The sequence below is a fragment of the Arachis ipaensis genome, chromosome B1, assembly GCF_059453495.1.
Source record: "Arachis ipaensis isolate K30076 ecotype BB chromosome B1, ASM5945349v1, whole genome shotgun sequence".
Taxonomy (NCBI): Eukaryota; Viridiplantae; Streptophyta; class Magnoliopsida; order Fabales; family Fabaceae; genus Arachis; species Arachis ipaensis.
In genome coordinates, this window is record NC_142436.1 from 133,655,875 (window position 1) to 133,678,934 (window position 23,060).

Sequence of the window (23,060 nt, forward strand, 5' to 3'; positions counted from 1 at the left end):
GTCCACATATCTTGAAATGATCCTGTGAGGTCCACAGATCTTGAGGTGTCAAGGCATTTACATCCCTGCACCAATTTGGGCATGCAAAATGCCCTTGCACACAACTCTGGGCGTTCAGCGCCAGGTTGGTGCCCATTTTGGGCGTTCAACGCCAGAACCATGCTCTGTTCTGGCGTTGAACGCCAGACAGGTGCTTCCTCCAGGGTGTGATTTTTCTTCTGCTGTTTTTGATTCCGTTTTCAATTTTTACTATTTGTTTTGTGACTCCACATGATCATGAACCTAATAAAACATGAAAAACCATGAAAGTAAATAAAAATTGGGTTGCCTCCCAACAAGCGCTTCTTTAATGTCCTTAGCTGGACCTTGCTGAGCTTTTAATCTAGCTTCAGCCTTGAGCATTCTTGCTCAATGTTGCTTTCTAGATAATGCTTGATTCTCTGTCCATTGACAATGAACTTCTTATCAGAATCAATATCTTGAAGCTCCACATAACCATATGGTGATACACTTGTAATCACGTATGGTCCCCTCCACCGGGATTTCAGTTTCCCGGGGAATAGCCTGAGTCTAGAGTTAAACAACAGAACCTTCTGTCCTGGTTCAAAGATTCTAGATGACAGCTTTCTGTCATGCCATTTTTTTGATTTTTCTTTATAAAGCTTGGCATTTTCGAAAGCTGTGAATCTGAATTCCTCTAGCTCATTTAGCTGGAGCAATCGTTTTTCTCCTGCTAATTTGGCATCAAAGTTTAGAAATCTGGTTGCCCAGTAGGCCTTATGTTCCAGTTCCACGGGCAGGTGACATGCCTTACCATACACGAGTTGGTATGGAGAGGTCCCTATAGGGGTCTTGAATGCTGTTCTGTAAGCCCACAGAGCATCATCCAAGCTCCGTGCCCAATCCTTTCTACGGGTATTTACTGTCCGTTCCAGGATTCTCTTTAATTCTCTGTTAGAGACTTCAGCTTGCCCATTGGTTTGTGGATGATATGGAGTGGCCACCTTGTGGCGAATTCCGTACCGAACCATGGCAGAGTAAAGCTGTTTATTGCAGAAGTGAGTGCCCCCATCACTGATTAACACTCTAGGGACACCAAACCTGCTAAAGATATATTTTTGGAGGAACTTCAGCACTGTTTTAGTATCATTGGTGGGTGTGGCAATAGCCTCAACCCATTTTGATACATAGTCAACTGCCACCAGAATATAAGTGTTTGAATATGATGGTGGGAAAGGTCCCATGAAGTCAATTCCCCATACGTCAAACAACTCAATTTCCAAGATTCCTTGTTGAGGCATGGCGTAACCATGAGGCAGATTACCAGCTCTTTGGCAATTGTCACAATTACGTACAAACTCTCGGGAATCTTTATAGAGTGTGGGCCAATAGAAGCCACATTGGAGGACCTTGGTGGCTGTGCGCTCACCTCCGAAATGGCCTCCATATTGAGATCCGTGGCAATGCCACAGGATCCTCTGTGCTTCTTCTCTAGGCACACACCTACGGATAATTCCGTCTGCACATCTCTTAAAGAGATAAGGTTCATCCCACAAGTAGTACTTTGCATCAGTAATTAATTTCTTCTTTTGTATCCTGTTGTACTCCTTGGGTATGAACCTTGCAGCTTTATAGTTTGCAATATCGGCAAACCATGGTGCTTCCTGAATGGCGAATAAATGCTCATCAGGAAACGTCTCAGAGATCTCAAGAGAAGGGAGGGACGTCCCTTCCACTGGCTCTATCCGGGACAGATGATCAACCACTTGGTTCTCTGTCCCTTTTCTGTCTCTTATTTCTATATCAAACTCTTGCAGAAGCAATACCCATCTGATGAGCCTGGGTTTTGAATCCTGCTTTGTGAGTAGATATTTAAGAGCAGCATGGTCAGTATACACAATCACTTTTGATCCTACTAAGTATGATCTGAACTTGTCAATGGCATAAACCACTGCAAGTAGTTCTTTTTCTGTGGTTGTGTAATTTTTCTGGGCATCATTTAGAACGCGACTGGCATAATAAATGACATGCAGAAGCTTGTCATGCCTCTGTCCCAATACTGCACCAATGGCATGATCACTGGCATCACACATTAGCTCAAATGGTAATGTCCAGTCTGGTGCAGAAATGACTGGTGCTGTGACCAGCTTAGCTTTCAGCGTTTCAAACGCCTGCAGGCACTCTGTGTCAAACACAAATAGCGTGTCAGCAGCTAGCAGATTGCTTAGAGGTTTTGTGATTTTTGAAAAATCCTTTATAAACCTCCTATAGAATCCTGCATGCCCCAGAAAGCTTCTGATTGCCTTAACATTAGCAGGTGGTGGTAATTTTTCAATTACCTCTATTTTTGCTTGATCCACCTCTATTCCCTTGTTTGAGATTTTATGCCCAAGAACAATTCCTTCAGTCACCATGAAGTGACACTTTTCCCAGTTTAAAACTAGGTTGGTTTCTTGGCATCTTTTCAGAACAAGTTTCAGGTGATCAAGACAAGAGCTGAATGAGTCTCCATATACTGAGAAGTCATCCATGAAGACTTCCAGAAATTTTTCCACCATGTCAGAGAAAATAGAGAGCATGCATCTCTGGAAGGTTGCAGGCGCATTACATAGCCCAAAGGGCATCCTTCTATAAGCAAACACTCCAGATGGACATGTGAATGCTGTTTTCTCTTGATCCTGGGGATCCACTGTAATCTGGTTATAGCCTGAATAGCCATCCAAAAAGCAGTAATAATCATGACCTGCTAGTCTTTCTAGCATCTGGTCTATGAATGGTAAAGGAAAATGATCCTTTCTGGTGGTTGTATTGAGCCTTCTGTAGTCAATACACATGCGCCACCCTGTAACTGTTCTTGTAGGAACTAGTTCATTTTTTTCATTATGAATCACTGTCATGCCTCCCTTTTTTGGGACGACTTGAACAGGGCTCACCCAGGGGCTATCAGAAATGGGATAAATAATCCCAGCCTCTAGTAATTTGGTGACCTCTTTCTGCACCACTTCCTTCATGGCTGGATTTAGCCGCCTCTGTGGTTGAACCACTGGTTTGGCATTATCTTCCAATAGGATTTTGTGCATACATCTAGCTGGGCTTATGCCCTTAAGGTCACCTATGGACCACCCAAGAGCTGTCTTGTGTGTCCTTAGCACTTGAATAAGTGCTTCCTCTTCCTGTGAATTTAAAGCAGAGCTTATGATCACTGGAAAAGTGTCACCTTCTCCCAGAAATGCATATTTCAAGGATGGTGGTAGTGGCTTGAGCTCGGGTTTAGGAGGTTTTTCCTCTTTCAGAAGAAAGTTCAGAGGCTCCTTCATGTCCTCTGAATCCTCCAAATCAGGCTGAACATCTTTAAAGATGTCTTCCAACTCTGATTCGAGACTCTCAGCCATGTTGATCTCTTCTACCAAAGAGTCAATAAGATCAACTTTCATGCAGTCTGTTGATGTGTCTGGATGCTGCATGGCTTTGACAGCATTCAACTTGAACTCATCATCGTTGACTCTCAGGGTTATTTCCCCCTGTTGGACGTCAATGAGGGATCGTCCAGTTGCTAGGAAGGGTCTTCCTAGAATGAGAGTAGCACTCTTGTGCTCCTCCATTTCCAGCACAACAAAGTCAGTGGGAAAGGCGAATGGCCCAACTCTAACAATCATGTCTTCAATCACGCCTGATGGGTATTTAGTGGAACCATCAGCAAGTTGGAGACATATCCGGGTTGGTTTAACTTCTTCAGTTAAGCCAAGCTTCCTGATAGTGGATGCAGGTATTAGGTTGATGCTTGCCCCAAGATCGCATAACGCTGTCTTGATGCAATCACCTTCTAATATGCATGGTATCAGAAAACTCCCAGGGTCTTTAAGCTTTTCAGGAAAGCTTTTCAGAATGACTGCACTGCATTCTTCAGTGAGGAGAACTCTTTCTGTTTCTCTCCACTCCTTTTTATGACTCAAGATCTCTTTCATGAACTTGGCATAAGAAGGTATTTGCTCAAGTGCCTCTGCAAATGGAATCTTTATTTCAAGAGTCCTTAGATAATCTGCAAAGCGAGCAAATTGCTTATCCTGCTCTTCTTTCCGGAGTTTTTGAGGATAAGGTATCTTGGCTTTATATTCCTCAACCTTAGTGGTTAAAGAAGCCTTTTTAGAGGGGTTGTTATCAGCACTTGTGTGTGTCTGATCCCTCACTGGCAACTGAGTGCCAGAGTCAGAAGCTGGAGTGACGTTAGACGCCAGCTCACTGTCTGTTCCTGGCGCCTGAACGCCAGAAATGTGCCCCTTTTGGGCGTTCAACGTTGGATTCTGCCCCATTTGGGCGTTCAACGCCAGATTCTTGCCCATTTCTGGTGTTGAACGCCAATTCTGCCTTGTTTCTGGCATTGAACGCCAGTTTTGGGCATGGTCTGGGCGTTCAGCGCCAGCCTTCCACCCATTTTCTGGCGTTTTAGTGCCAGAATTATTTTTCCCTGGGCTCTTACTGTCCTCAGGTGAATCTTTGGTGGGTTGCTCATTTCTTGAATTTTTGATGCCTTGAGGTGGGGTATTTAATGTTTTCCCACTTCTTAATTGAACTGCTTGGCATTCTTCTGCTATTTGCCTTGATAGCTGCTGCTTTGTTTGCTTAAACTGTTCGTCCATATGTATATTAGCTATCCTTGTCTCTTGTAGCCTGTCCTTGAATTCAGCTAGCTGCTTTGTTAGAAAATCCAATTGCTGATTGAATTCAGCAGCTTGCTTTACAGTACTGAATTCAGCAGTTACTGTTTTAACCTCTTCATTCATGGAAGGGTTGCTGCTTAGGTACAGATGCTGATTCCTAGCAACTGTATCAATGAGCTCTTGAGCCTCTTCAATTGTCTTTCTCATGTGGATAGATCCACCAGCTGAGTAATCTAGAGACATCTGAGCTCCTTCTGCAAGCCCATAGTAGAAGATGTCTAACTGAACCCACTCTGAAAACATTTCAGAGGGGCATTTTCGTAGCATCTCTCTGTATCTCTCCCAGGCATCATAAAGAGATTCATTATCTCCTTGTTTAAAGCCTTGGATGTCCAGCCTTAGCTGTGTCATCCTTTTTGGAGGAAAATACTGATTCAGGAATTTTTCTGTCAGCTGTTTCCATGTTCTTATGCTGGCCTTAGGTTGGTTATTTAACCACCTCTTAGCTTGATCTTTTACAGCAAATGGAAACAGTAATAGTCTGTAGACATCCTGATCTATTTCCTTATCATGCACTGTGTCAGCAATTTGTAAAAATTGTGCCAGAAACTCTGTAGGTTCTTACTGTGGAAGACCGGAATACTGACAACTTTGCTGCACCATGATAATGAGCTGAGGATTCAACTCAAAGCTACTAACTCCAATGGAGGGTATGCAGATGCTACTCCCATATGAAGCAGTAGAGGGGTTAGAATATGACCCCAGAGTCCTCTTGGACTGTTCATTTCCACTTATGTCCATGATGAACAAAGGGATATAACTTGGATTGATTTACCTTTTTAATTATTTTATTTTATTTATTTATTATTATTATTATTTTTTTTTATTTCGAAAATAAAATGAATTAAAATAAAATAAATGAAAATAGGTGGAGATTTTCGAAAAAATGAGGAGAGAGAAAGTGGTTAGGAAGTTTTGAAAAAGATATGATTTGGAAAAGATTTAAAAATTTTTTTTAAAAAATCTGAAAATTTTTTTTTATTTTGAAATAAAAATCTGAATTTTATAAATATATTTCGAAAATTTGTTTTTAAAATAGAGAGAAAAGATATTTTTGAATTTAAAGAGGAGAGAGAAAAACAATAAGATAGCACAGGATTTAAAATTTTTAGATCTAATGTTCCCTATTTTCGAAAATTTTGGAGGGAAAACACCAAGGAACACCAAACTTAAAAATTTTAAGATCAAGTCACAAGGAAAACTCAAGAACACGAAGAAAGAACACCAAACTTAAAATTTTTAGAAAACCAGAATAATTTTTCGAAAATTTTAAGGAAAATCAACAAGAAAACACCAAACTTAAAGTTTGGCACAGGATTCAATAGAGAAAATATTATTTATGAAAAAGATTTTAAAAAAATATGATAGCCAATTACTATGAACATAAACACCACGTTCTAACTAATTGAGCTATAAATTTAAAGTATTTTAACAAGGGATAAATAGTAAGAGACTCTAAACTAAAAAGAAAAATTTTTCCTAATCTAAGCAACAAAATAATCCGTCAGTTGTTCAAACACGAAAAATCCCCGGCAACGGCGCCAAAAACTTGGTGCACAAATTGTGAATCACACTTTTCACAACTCGTACCACTAACCAGCAAGTGCACTGGGTCGTCCAAGTAATACCTTACGTGAGTAAGGGTCGAATCCCACAGAGATTGTTGGATTGAAGCAATCTATGGTTATTTTGTAAATCTTAGTCAGGAAGTCAATTATGTTTATCAGTTGAATTGTGAATAACCAAGAGAGCATAAATTAAAGGTTACTTGTTGTGCAGTAATGGAGAATATGTTGGAGTTTTGGAGATGCTTTGTCTTCTGAATCTCTGCTTTCCTCTGTCTTCTGATTCACGCACGCACGTCCTCCTATGGCAACCTGTGTGTTGGTGGATCACCGTTGTCAATGGCTATCTTCCATCCTTCCAGTGAAAACTACGCTCACGTGCTCTGTCACAGCACGGCTAATCACCGGTTGGTTCTCGATCCGGTTGGAATAGGATTTACTATCCTTTTGCGTCTGTCACTAACGCCCAGCCTTCAGGAGTTTGAAGCTCGTCACAGTCATTCAATCCTTGAATCCTACTCGGAATACCACAGACAAGGTTTAGACTTTCCGGATTCTCATGAATGCCGCCATCAGTTCTAGCTTATACCACGGAGATTCTGATTAAGGAATCTAAGAGATACTCATTCAATCAGATATAGAACGGAGGTGGTTGTCAGGCACACGTTCGTGGTTTGAGGAAGGTGATGAATGTCACAGATCATCACCTTCATCACAGTTAAGCGCGAATGAACATCTTAGATAGGAACAAGCGTGTTTGAATGGAAAACAGAAATACTTGCATTAATTCATCGAGACACAGCAAAGCTCCTCACCCCCAACAATGGGGTTTAGAGACTCATGCCGTCAGAGAATACAAAGTTTAGATCTAAAAATGTCATGAGATACAAAATAAGTCTCTAAAAGTTGTTTAAATACTAAACTAGTAGCCTAGGTTTACAACAAATGAGTAAACTATGATGGATGATGCAGAGGCCCACTTCTGGGGCCCACTTGGTGTGTGCTGGGGCTGAGAATTAAGCAATCCACGTGCAGAGGCCATTTGTGGAGTTGAACGCCAGTTTTTGTGCCAGTTTGGGCGTTCAACTCCAGCTTTTGATCCTTTTCTGGCGCTGGACGCCAGAATTGGGCAGAGAACTGGCGTTGAACGCCAGTTTACGTCGTCTATCCTTGTGCAAAGTATGGACTATTATATATTGCTGAAAAACCCTGGATGTCTACTTTCCAACACAATTGGAAGCATGCCATTTCGAGTTCTGTAGCTCCAGAAAATCCATTTTGAGTGCAGGGAGGTCAGAATCCAACAGCATCAGCAGTCCTTTTTCAGCCTGAATCAGATTTTTGCTCAGCTCCTTCAATTTCAGCCAGAAAAATACCTGAATTTACAGAAAAACACACAACTCATAGTAAAGTCCAGAAATATGAATTTTCCTTAAAAACTAATGAAATTAAACTAAAAACTAACTAAAACATACTAAAAACTATATGAAATTAACCCCAAAAAGCGTATAAAATATCCGCTCATCAACCACCTAACTAATTTTTCCTTTCTAATTTTCGAAAATCACTAACCTCTTTTTCAAAATCTCTTTTAATTAACTAATTGTTTTAAATTCTAATTTAATTTAATTTAATTTTTTTTTAAAGACTTTCGAATTTTAACTTTAATTTTAAAATAAAAACAAAAATATTTTTACTTTATGTTATTTTCGAAATCTTCCCTCTCTCATCCCCTTCTATTTATTTATTCTTCTACTAACACTTTACTCCCACTCAAAAAATTCGAACCCTATCTTCTTTTCTGTGTTCGAATTTTTCTCTTCTCCTTCTTCTATTTTTCTCTTCTTATACTTACATAAGAAATCTCTATACTGTGACATAGAGGATTCCATATTTTCTTTTGTGTTCTCTTATTTTTCATATGAGTAGGAACAAGGATAAAAACATTCTTGTTGAAGATGATCCTGAACCTGAAAGGACTCTAAAAGAGGAAGCTAAGGAAAGCTAAAGCACAACTCTCTGGAGAAAATCTGACAGGAATTTTCAAAAAAGAAGGAGACATGGCCGAAAATAATAACAATGCAAGTAAGATGCTTGGTGACTTTATTGCACCAAATTCCAATTTACATGGAAGAAGCATCTCAATCCCTGCCATTGGAGTAAACAATTTTGAGCTTAAACCTCAATTAGTTTCTCTGATGCAACAGAACTGCAAGTTTCACGGACTTCCATCTGAAGATCCTTTTCAGTTCTTAACTAAATTCTTGCAAATCTGTGATACTGTTAAGACCAATGGGGTTGATCCCGAGGTCTACAGGCTTATGCTTTTCCCGTTTTCTGTAAGAGACAGAGCTAGAATATGGTTGGACTCTCAACCTAAAGATAGCCCGAACTCTTGGGATAAGCTGGTCACAGCTTTCTTAGCCAAGTTCTTTCCTCCTCAAAAGCTTAGCAAGCTTAGAGTGGATGTTCAAACCTTCAAACAGAAAGAATGTGAATCCCTCTATGAAGCTTGGGAGAGATACAAGGAACTGACCAAAAAGTGTCCTTCTGACATGCTTTCAGAATGGACCATCCTGGATATATTCTATGATGGTCTGTTTGAGTTATCAAAGATGTCATTGGACCATTCTGCAGGTGAATCCATTCGCCTAAAGAAAATGCCTACAGAAGCTCAGGAACTCATTGACATGGTTGCAAATAACAGTTCATGTACACTTCTGAAAGGAATCCTGTGAGTAATGGGACGCCTCAGAGGAAGAGAGTTCTTGAAATTGATGCTCTGAATGCCATATTGGCTCAGAACAAAATATTGACTCAGCAAGTCAATATGATTTCTCAGAGTCTGAATGGATTGCAAGCTGCATCCAACAGTACTAAAGATGCATCTTCTGAAGAAGAAGCTTATGATCCTGAGAACCCTGCAATAGCAGAGGTAAATTACATGGGTGAACCCTATGGAAACACCTATAATCCCTCATGGAGAAATCATCCAAATTTCTAATGGAAGGATCAACAAAAGCCTCAACAAGGCTTTAATAATGGTGGAAGAAACAGGTTTAGCAACAGCAAGTCTTTTCCATTATCCACTCAGCAACAGACAGAGAATTCTGAGCAGAACCCATCTAACTTAGCAAATATAGTCTCTGATCTATCTAAGGCCACTCTAAGTTTCATGAATGAAACAAGGTCCTCCATTAGAAATCTGGAGGCACAAGTGGGCCAGCTGAGTAAAAGGGTCACTGAAACTCCTCTTAGTACTCTCCCAAGCAATACAGAAGAGAATCCAAAATGAGAGTACAAGGCCATTACCTTCCTTGGTGTGGACGAACCCAAAGAGGAGGAGGAGGACGTGAATCCTAGTGAGGAAGACCTCCTGGGACGTCCATTGACCTATAAGGAGTTTCCCTTTGAGGAACCAAAGGAATCTGAGGCTCATCTAGAGACCATAGAGATTCCATTAAACCTCCTTTTACTATTCATGAGCTCAGATGACTATTCATCTTCTGAAGAAGATGAAGACATTGCTAAGAGCAATTTGATCAGTATTTAGGAGCAATCATGAAGCTGAATGCCAAATTATTTGGTAATGAGACTTGGGAGAATGAACCTCCATTGCTCATCAAGGAACTAAATACCTTGGTTCAGCAAACTCTACCTCAAAAGAAATAGGATCATGGTAAATTCTTAATTCCCTGTAACATAGGCACCATGACCTTTGAGAAGGCTCTGTGTGACCTGGGGTCAGGCATAAACTTAATGCCACTCTCTGTAATGGAGAAACTAGGAATCTTTGAGGTACAGGCTGCCAAGTTCTCATTAGAAATGGCAGACAAATCCATGAAATAGGCTTATGGACTAGTAGAGGACGTGTTAGTAAAGGTTGAAGACCTTTACATCCCTGCTGATTTCATAATCCTAGACACTGGGAAGGATGAGGATGAATCCATCATCCTTGGAAGACCCTTCCTAGCCACAGCAAAAGCTGTGATTGATGTGAACAGAGGAGAGTTGGTCCTGCAACTGAATGAGGACAACCTTGTGTTTAAAACTCAAGGATCTCCTTCTGTAACCATGGAGAGGAAGCATGAAAAGCTTCTCTCACTGCAGAGTCAACCAAAGCTCCCACAGTCAAACTCTAAGTTTGGTGTTGAACCCCTCCGTTCAAACTCTAAGTTTGGTGTTGAGAGGTCCCAACAATGCTCTGAACATCTGTGAGGCTATATAAGAGCTCACTGTCAAGCTATTGACACTAAAGAAGCGCTTGTTAGGAGGCAACCCAATGTTATTTAACTATATCTATTTATTTTCTATTGTTATTTTATGTTTTTTTAGGTTGATGATCATGTGGAGTGACAAAAACTACTAAAAAATTAAAAACAGAATAAAAAATAGCATTAAAAATAGTACACCCTGGAGGAAGAGCATTCTGGCATTTAAACGCCAGAAACAAGCATCTGTCTGGCATTTAACGCCAAAAACAAGCACCAAGCTGGCGTTTAACGCCAGAAACAAGCATCAACCTGGCGTTAAACGCCAGAAACAAGCAGCAAGCTGGCGTTTAACGCCAGACATGCATGCTAAGGGCGTTTTACATGCCTAATTGGACCAAGGATGTTAAGTCCTTGACCCATTGGATCTGTGGACCCCACAGGATCCCCACAGGATCTGTGGACCCCACAGGATCCCCACCTACCCCACCTCTTCTTCTCTCCTCTTTACACCTTCTCATAACTCTCTTCCCCAAATACCCTTCACCAATCACCTCAATCACTCTTCCCCATCACCTCTTAACCACTATCATCCATCCACTCTTCCCCATAAACCCCACCTACCTCCAAAATTCAAACTCTTTTCCCTCCCAAACCCAACCCTAATGGCCGAACCCTAAACCTTCCCCACCTCCTATATAAACCCCTCATTCCTTCTTCATTTTCACACAACACAACCCTTTCTTCTTCCCCTTGGCCGAATACACACCTCTCTCCCTCTCCTCCATTTTTCTTCTTCTTCTCCTTCTTTCCTTCTTCTTTTGCTCGGGGACGAGCAAACATTTTAAGTTTGGAGTGGTAAAAGCATTGCTTTTTATTTTTCCATAACCATTAAAGGCACCTAAGGCCAGAGAAACCTCAAGAAAGAGGAAAGAGAAGGCAATTGCTTCTACCTCTGAGTCATGGGAGATGGAGAGATTCATCCCAAAGGTCCATCAAGACTACTTCTATGAAGTTGTGGCCAAGAAGAAAGTGATCCCTGAGGTTCCTTTCAAGCTCAAAAAGAATGAGTATTCGGAGATCCGACATGAAATCCAAAGAAGAGGTTGGGAAGTTCTCACCAACCCCATTCAACAAGTCAGGATCTTAATGGTTCAAGAGTTCTATGCAAACGCATGGATCACTAGGAACCATGATCAAAGTGTGAACCTGAATCCAAAGAATTTGCTTACCATGGTTCGGGGGAATTACTTAGATTTCAGTCCGGAAAATGTAAGGTTGGCGTTCATCTTGCCAATGATGCAAGAAAAAGCATGCCCCTACACTAGAAGGGTCAACTTTGATCAAAGGTTGGACCAAGTCCTCATGGACATATGTGTGGAAGGAGCTCAATGGAAATTTGACTCAAGAGGCAAGCCGGTTCAATTGAGAAGACTGGACCTTAAGCTTGTAGCTAGAGGATGGTTGGAGTTCATCCAACGCTCAATTATTCCTACTAGCAACCGGTCTGAAGTTACTATAGACCGGGCCATCATGATCCATAGTATCATGATTGGGGAGGAAGTGGAAGTTCATGAGATTATACCTCAAGAACTCTATAAGGTGGCTGACAAGTCATCCATGTTGGCAAGGTTAGCCTTTCCTCACCTCATTTGCCACCTATGCAATTCGGCTGGGATTGACATAGAGGGAGACATCCTCATTGATGAAGATAAGCCCATCACTAAGAAAAAGATGGAGCAAACAAGAGATCATGGACCTCAACAAGAGCATGAGGAAATTTCTCACCATGAAATCCCTGAGATGCCTCAAGGGATGCACTTCCCTCCACAAAATTATTGGGAGCAAATCAACACCTCCCTAGGAGAATTAAGCTCCAACATGGGACAACTAAGGATGGAGCACCAAGAGCACTCCATCATCCTCCATGAAATTAGAGAAGATCAAAGAGCTATGAGGGAGGAGCAACAAAGGCAAGGAAGAGACATAGAGGAGCTCAAGAGCACCATTGGTTCTTCAAGAAGAGGAAGATGCCACCCTCACTAAGGTGGACCCGTTTCTTAATCTCCTTGTTCTTATTTTCCTGTTTTTCGTTTACTATGCTTCATGTTTAATTATGTTTGTGTCTTTACTATATGATCATTAGTGTCTAAGTGTCTATGCCTTAAAGCTATGAATGTCCTATGAATCCATCACCTCTCTTAAATGAAAACTGTTCTAAAAACAAAAGAACAAGAAGTACATGGTTTCGAATTCATCCTTGAAATTAGTTTAATTATTTTGATGTGGTGACAATATTTTTTATTTTCTGAATGAATGCTTGAACAATGCATATGTCTTTTGATATTGTTGTTTATGAATGTTAAATATGTTGGCTCTTGAAAGAATGATGAAAAAGGAGAAATATTATTTGATAATCTGAAAAATCATAAAAATGATTATTGAAGCAAGAAAAATTAGTGAATAGAGAAAAGCTTGCAAAAAAAGAAAAGAAAAGAAAAGAAAAATGGCGAAAAAAAAAGAGAGAAAGAAAGAAAAAGAAAAAGTAAGCAGAAAAAGCCAAGAGCTCTTTAAACCAAAAGGCAAGAGCAAAAAGCCAATAGCCCTTAAAACCAAAAGGCAAGGGTAAAAAGGATCCAAGGCTTTGAGCATCAGTGGATAGGAGGGCCTAAAGGAATAAAATCCTGGCCTAAGCGGCTAAACCAAGCTGTCCCTAACCATGTGCTTGTGGCATGAAGGTGTCAAGTAAAAACTTGAGACTGAGCGGTTAAAGTCAAGGTCCAAAGCAAAAAAAGAGTGTGCTTAAGAACCCTGGACACCTCTAATTGGGGACTTTAGCAAAGCTGAGTCACAATCTGAAAAGGTTCACCCAATTATGTGTCTGTGGTATTTATGTATCCGGTGGTAATACTAGAAAACAAAGTGCTTAGGGCCACGACCAAGACTCATAAAGTAGCTGTGTTCAAGAATCAACATACTAAACTAGGAGAATCAATAACACTATCTAAATTCTAAGTTCCTATAGATGCCAATCATTCTGAACTTCAATGGATAAAGTGAGATGCCAAAACTATTCAAGAGGCAAAAAGCTACTAGTCCCGCTCATCTGATTGGAGCTAAGTTTCATTGATATTTTGGGATTTATAGTATATTCTCTTCTTTTTATCCTATTTGATTTTCAGTTGCTTGGGGACAAGCAACAATTTATGTTTGGTGTTGTGATGAGCGGATAATTTATACGCTTTTTGGCATTGTTTTTACATAGTTTTTAGTATGATTTAGTTAGTTTTTAATATATTTTTATTAGTTTTTAAATAAAAATCACATTTCTGGACTTTACTATGAGTTTATGTGTTTTTCTATGATTTCAGGTAATTTCTGGCTGAAATTGAGGGACTTGAGAGCAAAAATCTGATTCAGAGGCTGAAGAAGGACTGCAGATGCTGTTGGATTCTGACCTCCCTGCACTCAAAGTGGATTTGCTGGAGCTACAGAAGTTCAAATGGCGCACTCTCAATTGAGTTGGAAAGTAGACATCCAGGGCTTTCCAGTAATATATAATAGTCCATACTTTTCCTGAGTTTAGATGACGCAAACTGGCGTTCAATGCCAGCTCTCTGCCCTATTCTGGAGTTAAACGCCAGAAACAGGTTACAAACTGGCGTTCAACTCCAAGGAAGACCTCTACACGTGAAAGCTTCAATGCTCAGCCCAAGCACACACCAAGTGGGCTTGGAAGTGGATTTTTGCATCATTTACTCATTTCTGTAAACCATAGTATCTAGTTTAGCATAAATAGAACTTTTTACTATTATACTTGGGGTCTTTTTTCCCTAATTTCGAATTCATATGCCATTTGGGGAGGCTGGCCATTCGGCCATGCCTAGACCTTGTTCTTATGTATTTTCAACGGTAGAGTTTCTACATACCACAGATTAAGGTGTGGAGCTCTGCTGTTCCTCATGAATTAATGCAAAGTACTATCGTTTTTCTATTCAATTCAAGCCTATTTCTTCTCTAAGATATCCATTCGCACCCAAGAACATGATGAATGTGATGATTATGTGACACTCATCACCATTCTCACCTATGAACGCGTGCCTGACAACCCCTTCCGTTCTACATGCAAACAAGCTTAAATGTGTATCTCATAGCCTTCTGATCTACGATCAGAGTCTTCGTGGTATAGGCTAGCATTATTGGCAGCCATTCTTGAGATCCAGAAAGTCTAAACCTTGTCTATGGTATTCCGAGTAGGATCTGGGAAGGGATGACTGTGACGAGCTTCAAACTCGCGAGTGCTGGGCGTAGTGACAGACGCAAAAGAATTACTGAATCCTATTCCAGCAGGATCGAGAACCGACAGATGATTAGCCGTGCGGTGACAGCGCATTTTGGACCATTTTCACTGAGAGGACAGGATGTAGCCATTGACAACGGTGATGCCCAACATAAAGCTTGCCATGGAAAGGAGTATGAAGGATTGGATGAAAGCAGTAAGAAAGCGGAGGTTCAGAAGGAGTAAAAGCATCTCTATACACTTATCTAAAATTCTCACCAATGAATTACATAAGTATCTCTATCTTTATTTTATGTTTTATTTATATTTTAATTATCAATTCACCATAACCATTTGAATCTGCCTGACTGAGATTTACAAGGTGACCATAGCTTGCTTCAAGCCGACAATCTCCGTGGGATCGACCCTTACTCACGTAAGGTTTATTACTTGGACGACCCAGTGCACTTGCTGGTTAGTTGTGCGAAGTTGCGACAAAGAACTAAAATTATAAACGTACGCGTGAAGTTTTTGGCGCCGTTACCAAGGAATGAACGATCACGATTTTGCATACCAAGTTTTTGGTGCCGTTGCTGGGGATTGTTCGAGTTTGGACAACTGACGGTTCATCTTGTTGCTCAGATTAGGTAATTTTATTTTAATTTAAGCTTTTTGTTTTTATTATTTTTATTTTCGAAAAATCTTCAAAAAAAATTAATTTTATTTTTCTATGGCTTTAGAATTTTTAAGAATGAATTCTAGAGTTTCAAGAGATATGTTGAATCCTGGCTGGCTGTTAAGCCATGTCTAATCTTTTGGACTGAGGTTTCACTTATCCTTAAGAGAAGAGCTTCTTTGTCTTCTTTATCAATTCAGCTGTTATATGCCTGATTTGTATTTGCTAAAGCTTGGCTGGCCATTGGCCATGTCTAATTCCTGGACCGAAGCTTTAGGCTAACATTGCATGATTCCTGGAATTCTTATTAAAAATTTTGGAAATCCTTATTTTTCTTTTCCAATTAATTTTCGAAAAATCCAAAAAATTTTAATAAATCATAAAACCAAAAATATTTTATGTTTCTTGTTTGAGTCTAGATTCAAGTTTTAAGTTTGGTGTCAATTGCATGTTTTTAAAATTTGTGCATTTTTCGAAAAATTCATGAATTGCATTCTTCATGATCTTCAAGTTGTTCTTGATAAGTCTTCTTGTTTGATCTTCATATTTTCTTGTTTTGTGTCTTTTGTTGTTTTTCATATACATTCTCAAGTTGTTAGTGTCTAAAGTTTGAAAATTTCTAAGTTTGGTGTCTTGCATGTTTTTCTTTTCTTAAATATTTTCAAAAATAAGTTCTTGGTGTTCATCTTGACATTCAAAGTGTTCTTGCATGCATTGTATGTTTTGAGTCTTTTCATTATTTTTCTCTTTCACCATTAAAAATTCAAAAATAAAAAAATCTTTCCTTTATTTATCTCATAAATTTTCAAAAATTTGAGTTGACTTTTTCAAAACTTTTTAAAATTTAGTTGTTTCTTATGAGTCAAGTTAAATTTTCAATTTAAAAAATCCTATCTTTTTCAAAAATCAAATTCTTTTTCAATTTTTCTTTCATAATTTTGAAATTTTCAAAATTTATTTTCAAAATCTTTTTCTTATTTCTATTTCATATTTTCGAAATTCATGCTAACAATTAATGTGATTGATTAAAAAATTTTTAGTTTGTTACTTGCCTAGTAAGAAAGGTTCAATCTTTAAACTCTAGAATCATATCTTTTTAGTTTCTTGTTAGTCAAGTAATCAACTTTAATTTTCAAAATCAAATCTTTTTAAGTTTCTTTTTCAAATCTTTTTCAAAATAAATTTCAATCACATCTTTTTCAAAATCAATTTCAAAATCTTTTCTAACTTCTTATCTTTTCAAATTTAATTTTCAAATCCTTTTCAATTAACCACTTGACTTTTTGTTTGATTTTAAAAGTTTTATGTTTCAATCATATCTTTTTCAAAACCACCTAACTAATTTTTTCTTTCTAATTTTCGAAAATCACTAACCTCTTTTTCAAAATCTCTTTTAATTAACTAATTGTTTTAAATTCTAATTTAATTTAATTTAATTTTTCTTTTTTTTAAAGACTTTCAAATTTTAACTTTAATTTTAAAATAAAAACAAAAATATTTTTATTTTATGTTATTTTCGAAATCTTCCCTCTCTCATCCCCTTTTATTTATTTATTCATCTACTAACACTTTACTCCCACTCAAAAAATTTGAACCCCATCTTCTTTTCTGTGTTTGAATTTTTCTCTTCTCCTTCTTCTATTTTTCTCTTCTTATACTTACATAAGGAATCTCTATACTGTGACATAGAGGATTCCATATTTTCTTTTGTGTTCTCTTCTTTTTCATATGAGCAGGAACAAGGATAAGAACATTCTTGTTGAAGCTGATCCTGAACCTGAAAGGACTCTGAAGAAGAAGCTAAGGGAAGCTAAAGCACAACTCTCTGGAGAAAATCTGACAGAAATTTTCGAAAAAGAAGGAGACATGGCCGAAAATAATAACAATGCAAGTAAGATGCTTGGTGACTTTACTGCACCAAATTCCAATTTACATGGAAGAAGCATCTCAATCCCTGCCATTGGAGCAAACAATTTTGAGCTTAAACCTCAATTAGTTTCTCTGATGTAATAGAACTGCAAGTTTCACGGACTTCCATCTGAAGATCCTTTTCAGTTCTTAACTGAATTCTTGCAAATCTGTGATATTGTTAAGACCAATGGGGTTGATCCCGAGGTCTACAGGCTTATGCTTTTCCTGTTTGCTGTAAGAGACAGAGCTAGAATATGGTTGGACTCTCAACCTAAAGATAGCCTGAACTCTTGGGATAAGCTGGTCACATCTTTCTTAGCCAAGTTCTTTCCTCCTCAAAAGCTTAGCAAGCTTAGAGTGGATGTTCAAACCTTCAAACAGAAAGAATGTGAATCCCTCTATAAAGCTTGGGAGAGATACAAGAAACTGACCAAAAAGTGTCCTTCTGACATGCTTTCAGAATGGACCATCCTGGATATATTCTATGATGGTCTGTTTGAGTTATCAAAGATGTCATTGGACCATTCTGCAGGCGGATCCATTCACCTAAAGAAAATGCCTACAGAAGCTCAGGAACTCATTGACATGGTTGCAAACAACCAGTTCATGTACACTTCTGAAAGGAATCCTGTGAGTAATGGGACGCCTCAGAGGAAGGGAGTTCTTGAAATTGATGCTTTGAATGCCATATTAGCTCAGAACAAAATATTGACTCAGCAAGTCAATATGATTTCTCAGAGTCTGAATGGATTGCAAGCTGTATCCAACAGTACTAAAGAAGCATCTTCTGAAGAAGAAGCTTATGATCCTGAGAACCCTGCAATAGCAGAGGTGAATTACATGGGTGAACCCTATGGAAACACCTATAATCCCTCATGGAGAAATCATCCAAATTTCTCATGGAAAGATCAACAAAAGCCTCAACAAGGCTTTAATAATTGTGGAAGAAACAGGTTTAGCAACAGCAAGCCTTTTCCATCATTCACTCAACAACAGACAGAGAATTCTGAGCAGAACCCATCTAGCTTAGCAAATATAGTCTCTGATCTATCGAAGGCCACTCTAAGTTTCATGAATGAAACAAGGTCCTCTATTAGAAATCTGGAGGCACAAGGGGCCAGCTGAGTAAAAGGGTCACTGAAACTCCTCCTAGTACTCTCCCAAGCAATACGGAAGAGAATCCAAAAAGAGAGTGCAAGGCCATTACCTTCCTTGGTGTGGCCGAACCCAAAGAGGAGGAGGAGGACGTGAATCTTAGTGCGGAAGACCTCCTGGGACGTCCATTGACCTATAAGGAGTTTCCCTTTGAGGAACCAAAGGAATCTGAGGCTCATCTAGAGACCATAGAGATTCCATTGAACCTCCTTTTACCATTCATGAGCTCTGATGACTATTCATCTTCTGAAGAAGATGAAGACATTGCTGAAGAGCAAGTTGCTCAGTATTTAGGAGCAATCATAAAGCTGAATGCCAAATTATTTGGTAATGAGACTTGGGAGAATAAACCTCCATTGCTCATCAAGGAACTAAATACCTTGGTTCAGCAAACTCTACCTCAAAAGAAACAGGATCCTGGTAAATTCTTAATTCCCTATAACATAGGCACCATGACCTTTGAGAAGGCTCTGTGTGACCTGAGATCAGGCATAAACTTAATGCCACTCTCTGTAATGGAGAAACTAGGAATCTTTGAGGTACAGGCTGCCAAGTTCTCATTAGAAATGGCAGACAAATCCATGAAACAGGCTTATGGACTAGTAGAGGACGTGTTAGTAAAGGTTGAAGGCCTTTACATCCCTGCTGATTTCATAATCCTAGACACTGGGAAGGATAAGGATGAATCCATCATCCTTGGAAGACCCTTCCTAGCCACAGCAAAAGCTGTGATTGATGTGGACAGAGGAGAGTTGGTCCTGCAACTGAATGAGGACAACCTTGTGTTTAAAACTCAAGGATCTCCTTCTGTAACCATGGAGAGGAAGCATGAAAAGCTTCTCTCACTGCAGAGTCAACCAAAGCCCCCACAGTCAAATTCTAAGTTTGGTGTTGGGAGGCCACATCCAAACTCTAAGTTTGGTGTTGGGAGGTCCCAGCAATGCTCTGAACATCTGTGAGGTTCCATGAGAGCTCACTGTCAAGCTATTAACACTAAAGAAGCGCTTGTTGGGAGGCAACCAATGTTATTTAACTATATCTATTTATTTTCTATTGTTATTTTATGTTTTTTTAGGTTGATGATCATGTGGAGTCACAAAAACTACTGAAAAATCAAAAACAGAATGAAAAACAACATTAAAAATAGCACACCCTGGAGGAAGAGCATTCTGGCATTTAAACGCCAGAAACAAGCATCTGTCTGGCGTTTAACGCCAGAAACAAGCACCAAGCTGGCGTTTAATGCCAGAAACAAGCATCAACCTGGCATTAAACGCCAGAAATAGGCTACATTTGGGCGTTTAACGCCAAAAACAAGCAGCAAGCTGGCGTTTAACGCCAGACATGCATGCTAAGGGCGTTTTACACGCCTAATTGGAGCAGGGATGTTAAGTCCTTGACCCACTGGATCTGTGGACCCCACAGGATCCCCACAAGATCTGTGGACCCCACAGGATCCCCACCTACCCCACCTCTTCTTCTCTCCTCTTTACACCTTCTCATAACTCTCTTCCCCAAATACCCTTCACCAATCACCTCAATCACTCTTCCCCATCACCTCTTAACCACTATCATCCATCCACTCTTCCCCATAAACCCCACCTACCTCCAAAATTCAAACTCTTTTCCCTCCCAAACCCAACCCTAATGGCTGAACCCTAAACCTTCCCCACCTCCTCTATAAACCCCTCATTCCTTCTTCATTTTCACACAACACAACCCTTTCTTCTTCCCCTTGGCCGAATACACACCCCTCTCTCTCTCTCCTCCATTTTTCTTCTTCTTCTCCTTCTTTCCTTCTTCTTTTGCTCGGGGACGAGAAAACATTTTAAGTTTGGTGTGGTAAAAGCATTACTTTTTATTTTTCCATAACCATTAATGGCACCTAAGGCCAGAGAAACCTCAAGAAAGAGGAAAGGGAAGGCAATTGCTTCCACCTCTGAGTCATGGGAGATGGAGAGATTCATCTCAAAGGTCCATCAAGACCACTTCTATGAAGTTGTGGCCAAGAAGAAAGTGATCCCTGAGGTTCCTTTCAAGCTAAAAAAGAATGAGTATCCGGAGATCCGACATGAAATCCAAAGAAGAGGTTGGGAAGTTCTCACCAACCCCATTCAACAAGTCAGGATCTTAATGGTTCAAGAGTTCTATGCAAACGCATGGATCACTAGGAACCATGATCAAAGTGTGAACCTGAATCCAAAGAATTGGCTTACCATGGTTCGGGAGAATTACTTAGATTTCAGTCCGGAAAATGTAAGGTTGGCGTTCATCTTGCCAATGATGCAAGAAAAAGCATGCCCCTACACTAGAAGGGTCAACTTTGATCAAAGGTTGGACCAAGTCCTCATGGACATATGTGTGGAAGGAGCTCAATGGAAAGTTGACTCAAGAGGCAAGCCGGTTCAATTGAGAAGACTGGACCTTAAGCCTGTAGCTAGAGGATGGTTGGAGTTCATCCAACGCTCAATTATTCCTACTAGCAACCGGTCTGAAGTTACTATAGACTGGGCCATCATGATCCATAGTATCATGATTGGGGAGGAAGTGGAAGTTCATGAGATTATACCTCAAGAACTCTATAAGGTGGCTGACAAGTCATCCACGTTGGCAAGGTTAGCCTTTCCTCACCTCATTTGCCACCTATGCAATTTGGCTGGGATTGACATAGAGGGAGACATCCTCATTGATGAGGATAAGCCAATCACTAAGAAAAGGATGGAGCAACCAAGAGATCATGGACCTCAACAAGAGCATGAGGAAATTCCTCATCATGAAATCCCTGAGATGCCTCAAGGGATGCACTTCCCTCCACAAAATTATTGGGAGCAAATCAACACCTCCCTAGGAGAATTAAGCTCTAACATGGGAAAACTAAGGATGGAGCACCAAGAGCACTCCATCATCCTCCATGAAATTAGAGAAGATCAAAGAGCTCTGAGGGAGGAGCAACAAAGGCAAAGAAGAGACATAGAGGAGCTCAAGAGCACCAATGGTTCTTCAAGAAGAGGAAGACACCACCCTCACTAAGGTGGACCCGTTCCTTAATCTCCTTGTTCTTATTTTCCTATTTTTCATTTACTATGCTTCATGTTTAATTATGTTTGTGTCTTTACTATATGATCATTAGTGTCTAAGTGTCTATGCCTAAAAGCTATGAATGTCCTATGAATCCATCACCTCTCTTAAATGAAAACTGTTCTAAAAACAAAAGAACAAGAAGTACATGGTTTCGAATTCATCCTTGAAATTAATTTAATTATTTTGATGTGGTGACAATACTTTTTGTTTTCTGAATGAATGCTTGAACAGTGCATATGTCTTTTGATATTGTTGTTTATGAATGTTAAATATGTTGGCTCTTGAAAGAATGATGAAAAAGAAAAAATGTTATTTGATAATCTAAAAAATCATAAAAATGATTCTTGAAGCAAGAAAAAGCAGTGAATAGAGAAAAGCTTGCGAAAAAAGAAAAGAAAAGAAAAGAAAAATGGCGAAAAAAAAGAGAGAAAGAAAGAAAAAGAAAAAGCAAGCAGAAAAAGTCAAGAGCTCTTTAAACCAAAAGGCAAGAGCAAAAAGCCAATAGCCCTTAAAACCAAAAGGCAAGGGTAAAAAGGATCCAAGGCTTTGAGCATCAGTGGATAGGAGGGCCTAAAGGAATAAAATCCTGGCCTAAGCGGCTAAACCAAGCTGTCCCTAACCATGTGCTTGTGGCGTGAAGGTGTCAAGTAAAAAACTTGAGACTGAGCGGTTAAAGTCAAGGTCCAAAGCAAAAAAAGAGTGGGCTTAAGAACCCTGGACACCTCTAATTGGGGACTTTAGCAAAGCTGAGTCACAATCTGAAAAGGTTCACCTAATTATGTGTCTGTGGCATTTATGTATCCGGTGGTAATACTGGAAAACAAAGTGCTTAGGACCACGGCCAAGACTCATAAAGTAGTTGTGTTCAAGAATCAACATACTGAACTAGGAGAATCAATAACACTATCTAAATTCTAAGTTCCTATAGATGCCAATCATTCTGAACTTCAATGGATAAAGTGAGATGCCAAAACTATTCAAGAGGCAAAAAGCTACTAGTCCCGCTCATCTGATTGGAGCTAAGTTTCATTGATATTTTGGGATTTATAGTATATTCTCTTCTTTTTATCCTATTTTATTTTCAGTTGCTTGGGGACCAGCAACAATTTAAGTTTGGTGTTGTGATGAGCAGATAATTTATACGCTTTTGGCATTATTTTTACATAGTTTTTAGTATGATTTAGTTAGTTTTAATATATTTTTATTAGTTTTTAAATAAAATCACATTTCTGGACTTTACTATGAGTTTGTGTGTTTTTCTGTGATTTCAGGTAATTTTTGACTGAAATTGAGGGACTTGAGAGCAAAAATCTGATTCAGAGGCTGAAGAAGGACTACAGATGCTGTTGGATTTTGACCTCCCTGCACTCAAAGTGGATTTTCTGGAGCTACAGAAGTTCAAATGGCACGCTCTCAATTGTTTTGGAAAGTAGACATCCAGGGATTTCCAGAAATATATAATAG

The 23,060-nt window shown here is 39.4% G+C and overlaps 2 non-coding genes across 2 annotated transcripts; both read right to left on the bottom strand.

Moving 5' to 3' along the window:
- Positions 1–8,736: 8,736 nt before the first annotated feature.
- LOC148578437 (small nucleolar RNA R71) lies at positions 8,737–8,844 on the bottom strand. The gene has a single exon (XR_015904585.1). It is a non-coding gene; the product is annotated as a small nucleolar RNA R71 (small nucleolar RNA).
- An 8,864-nt stretch (positions 8,845–17,708) lies between these two features.
- On the bottom strand, positions 17,709–17,816 carry LOC148578438 (small nucleolar RNA R71). Its single transcript, XR_015904257.1, has one exon. It is a non-coding gene; the product is annotated as a small nucleolar RNA R71 (small nucleolar RNA).
- Between the last annotated feature and the right edge of the window lie 5,244 nt (positions 17,817–23,060).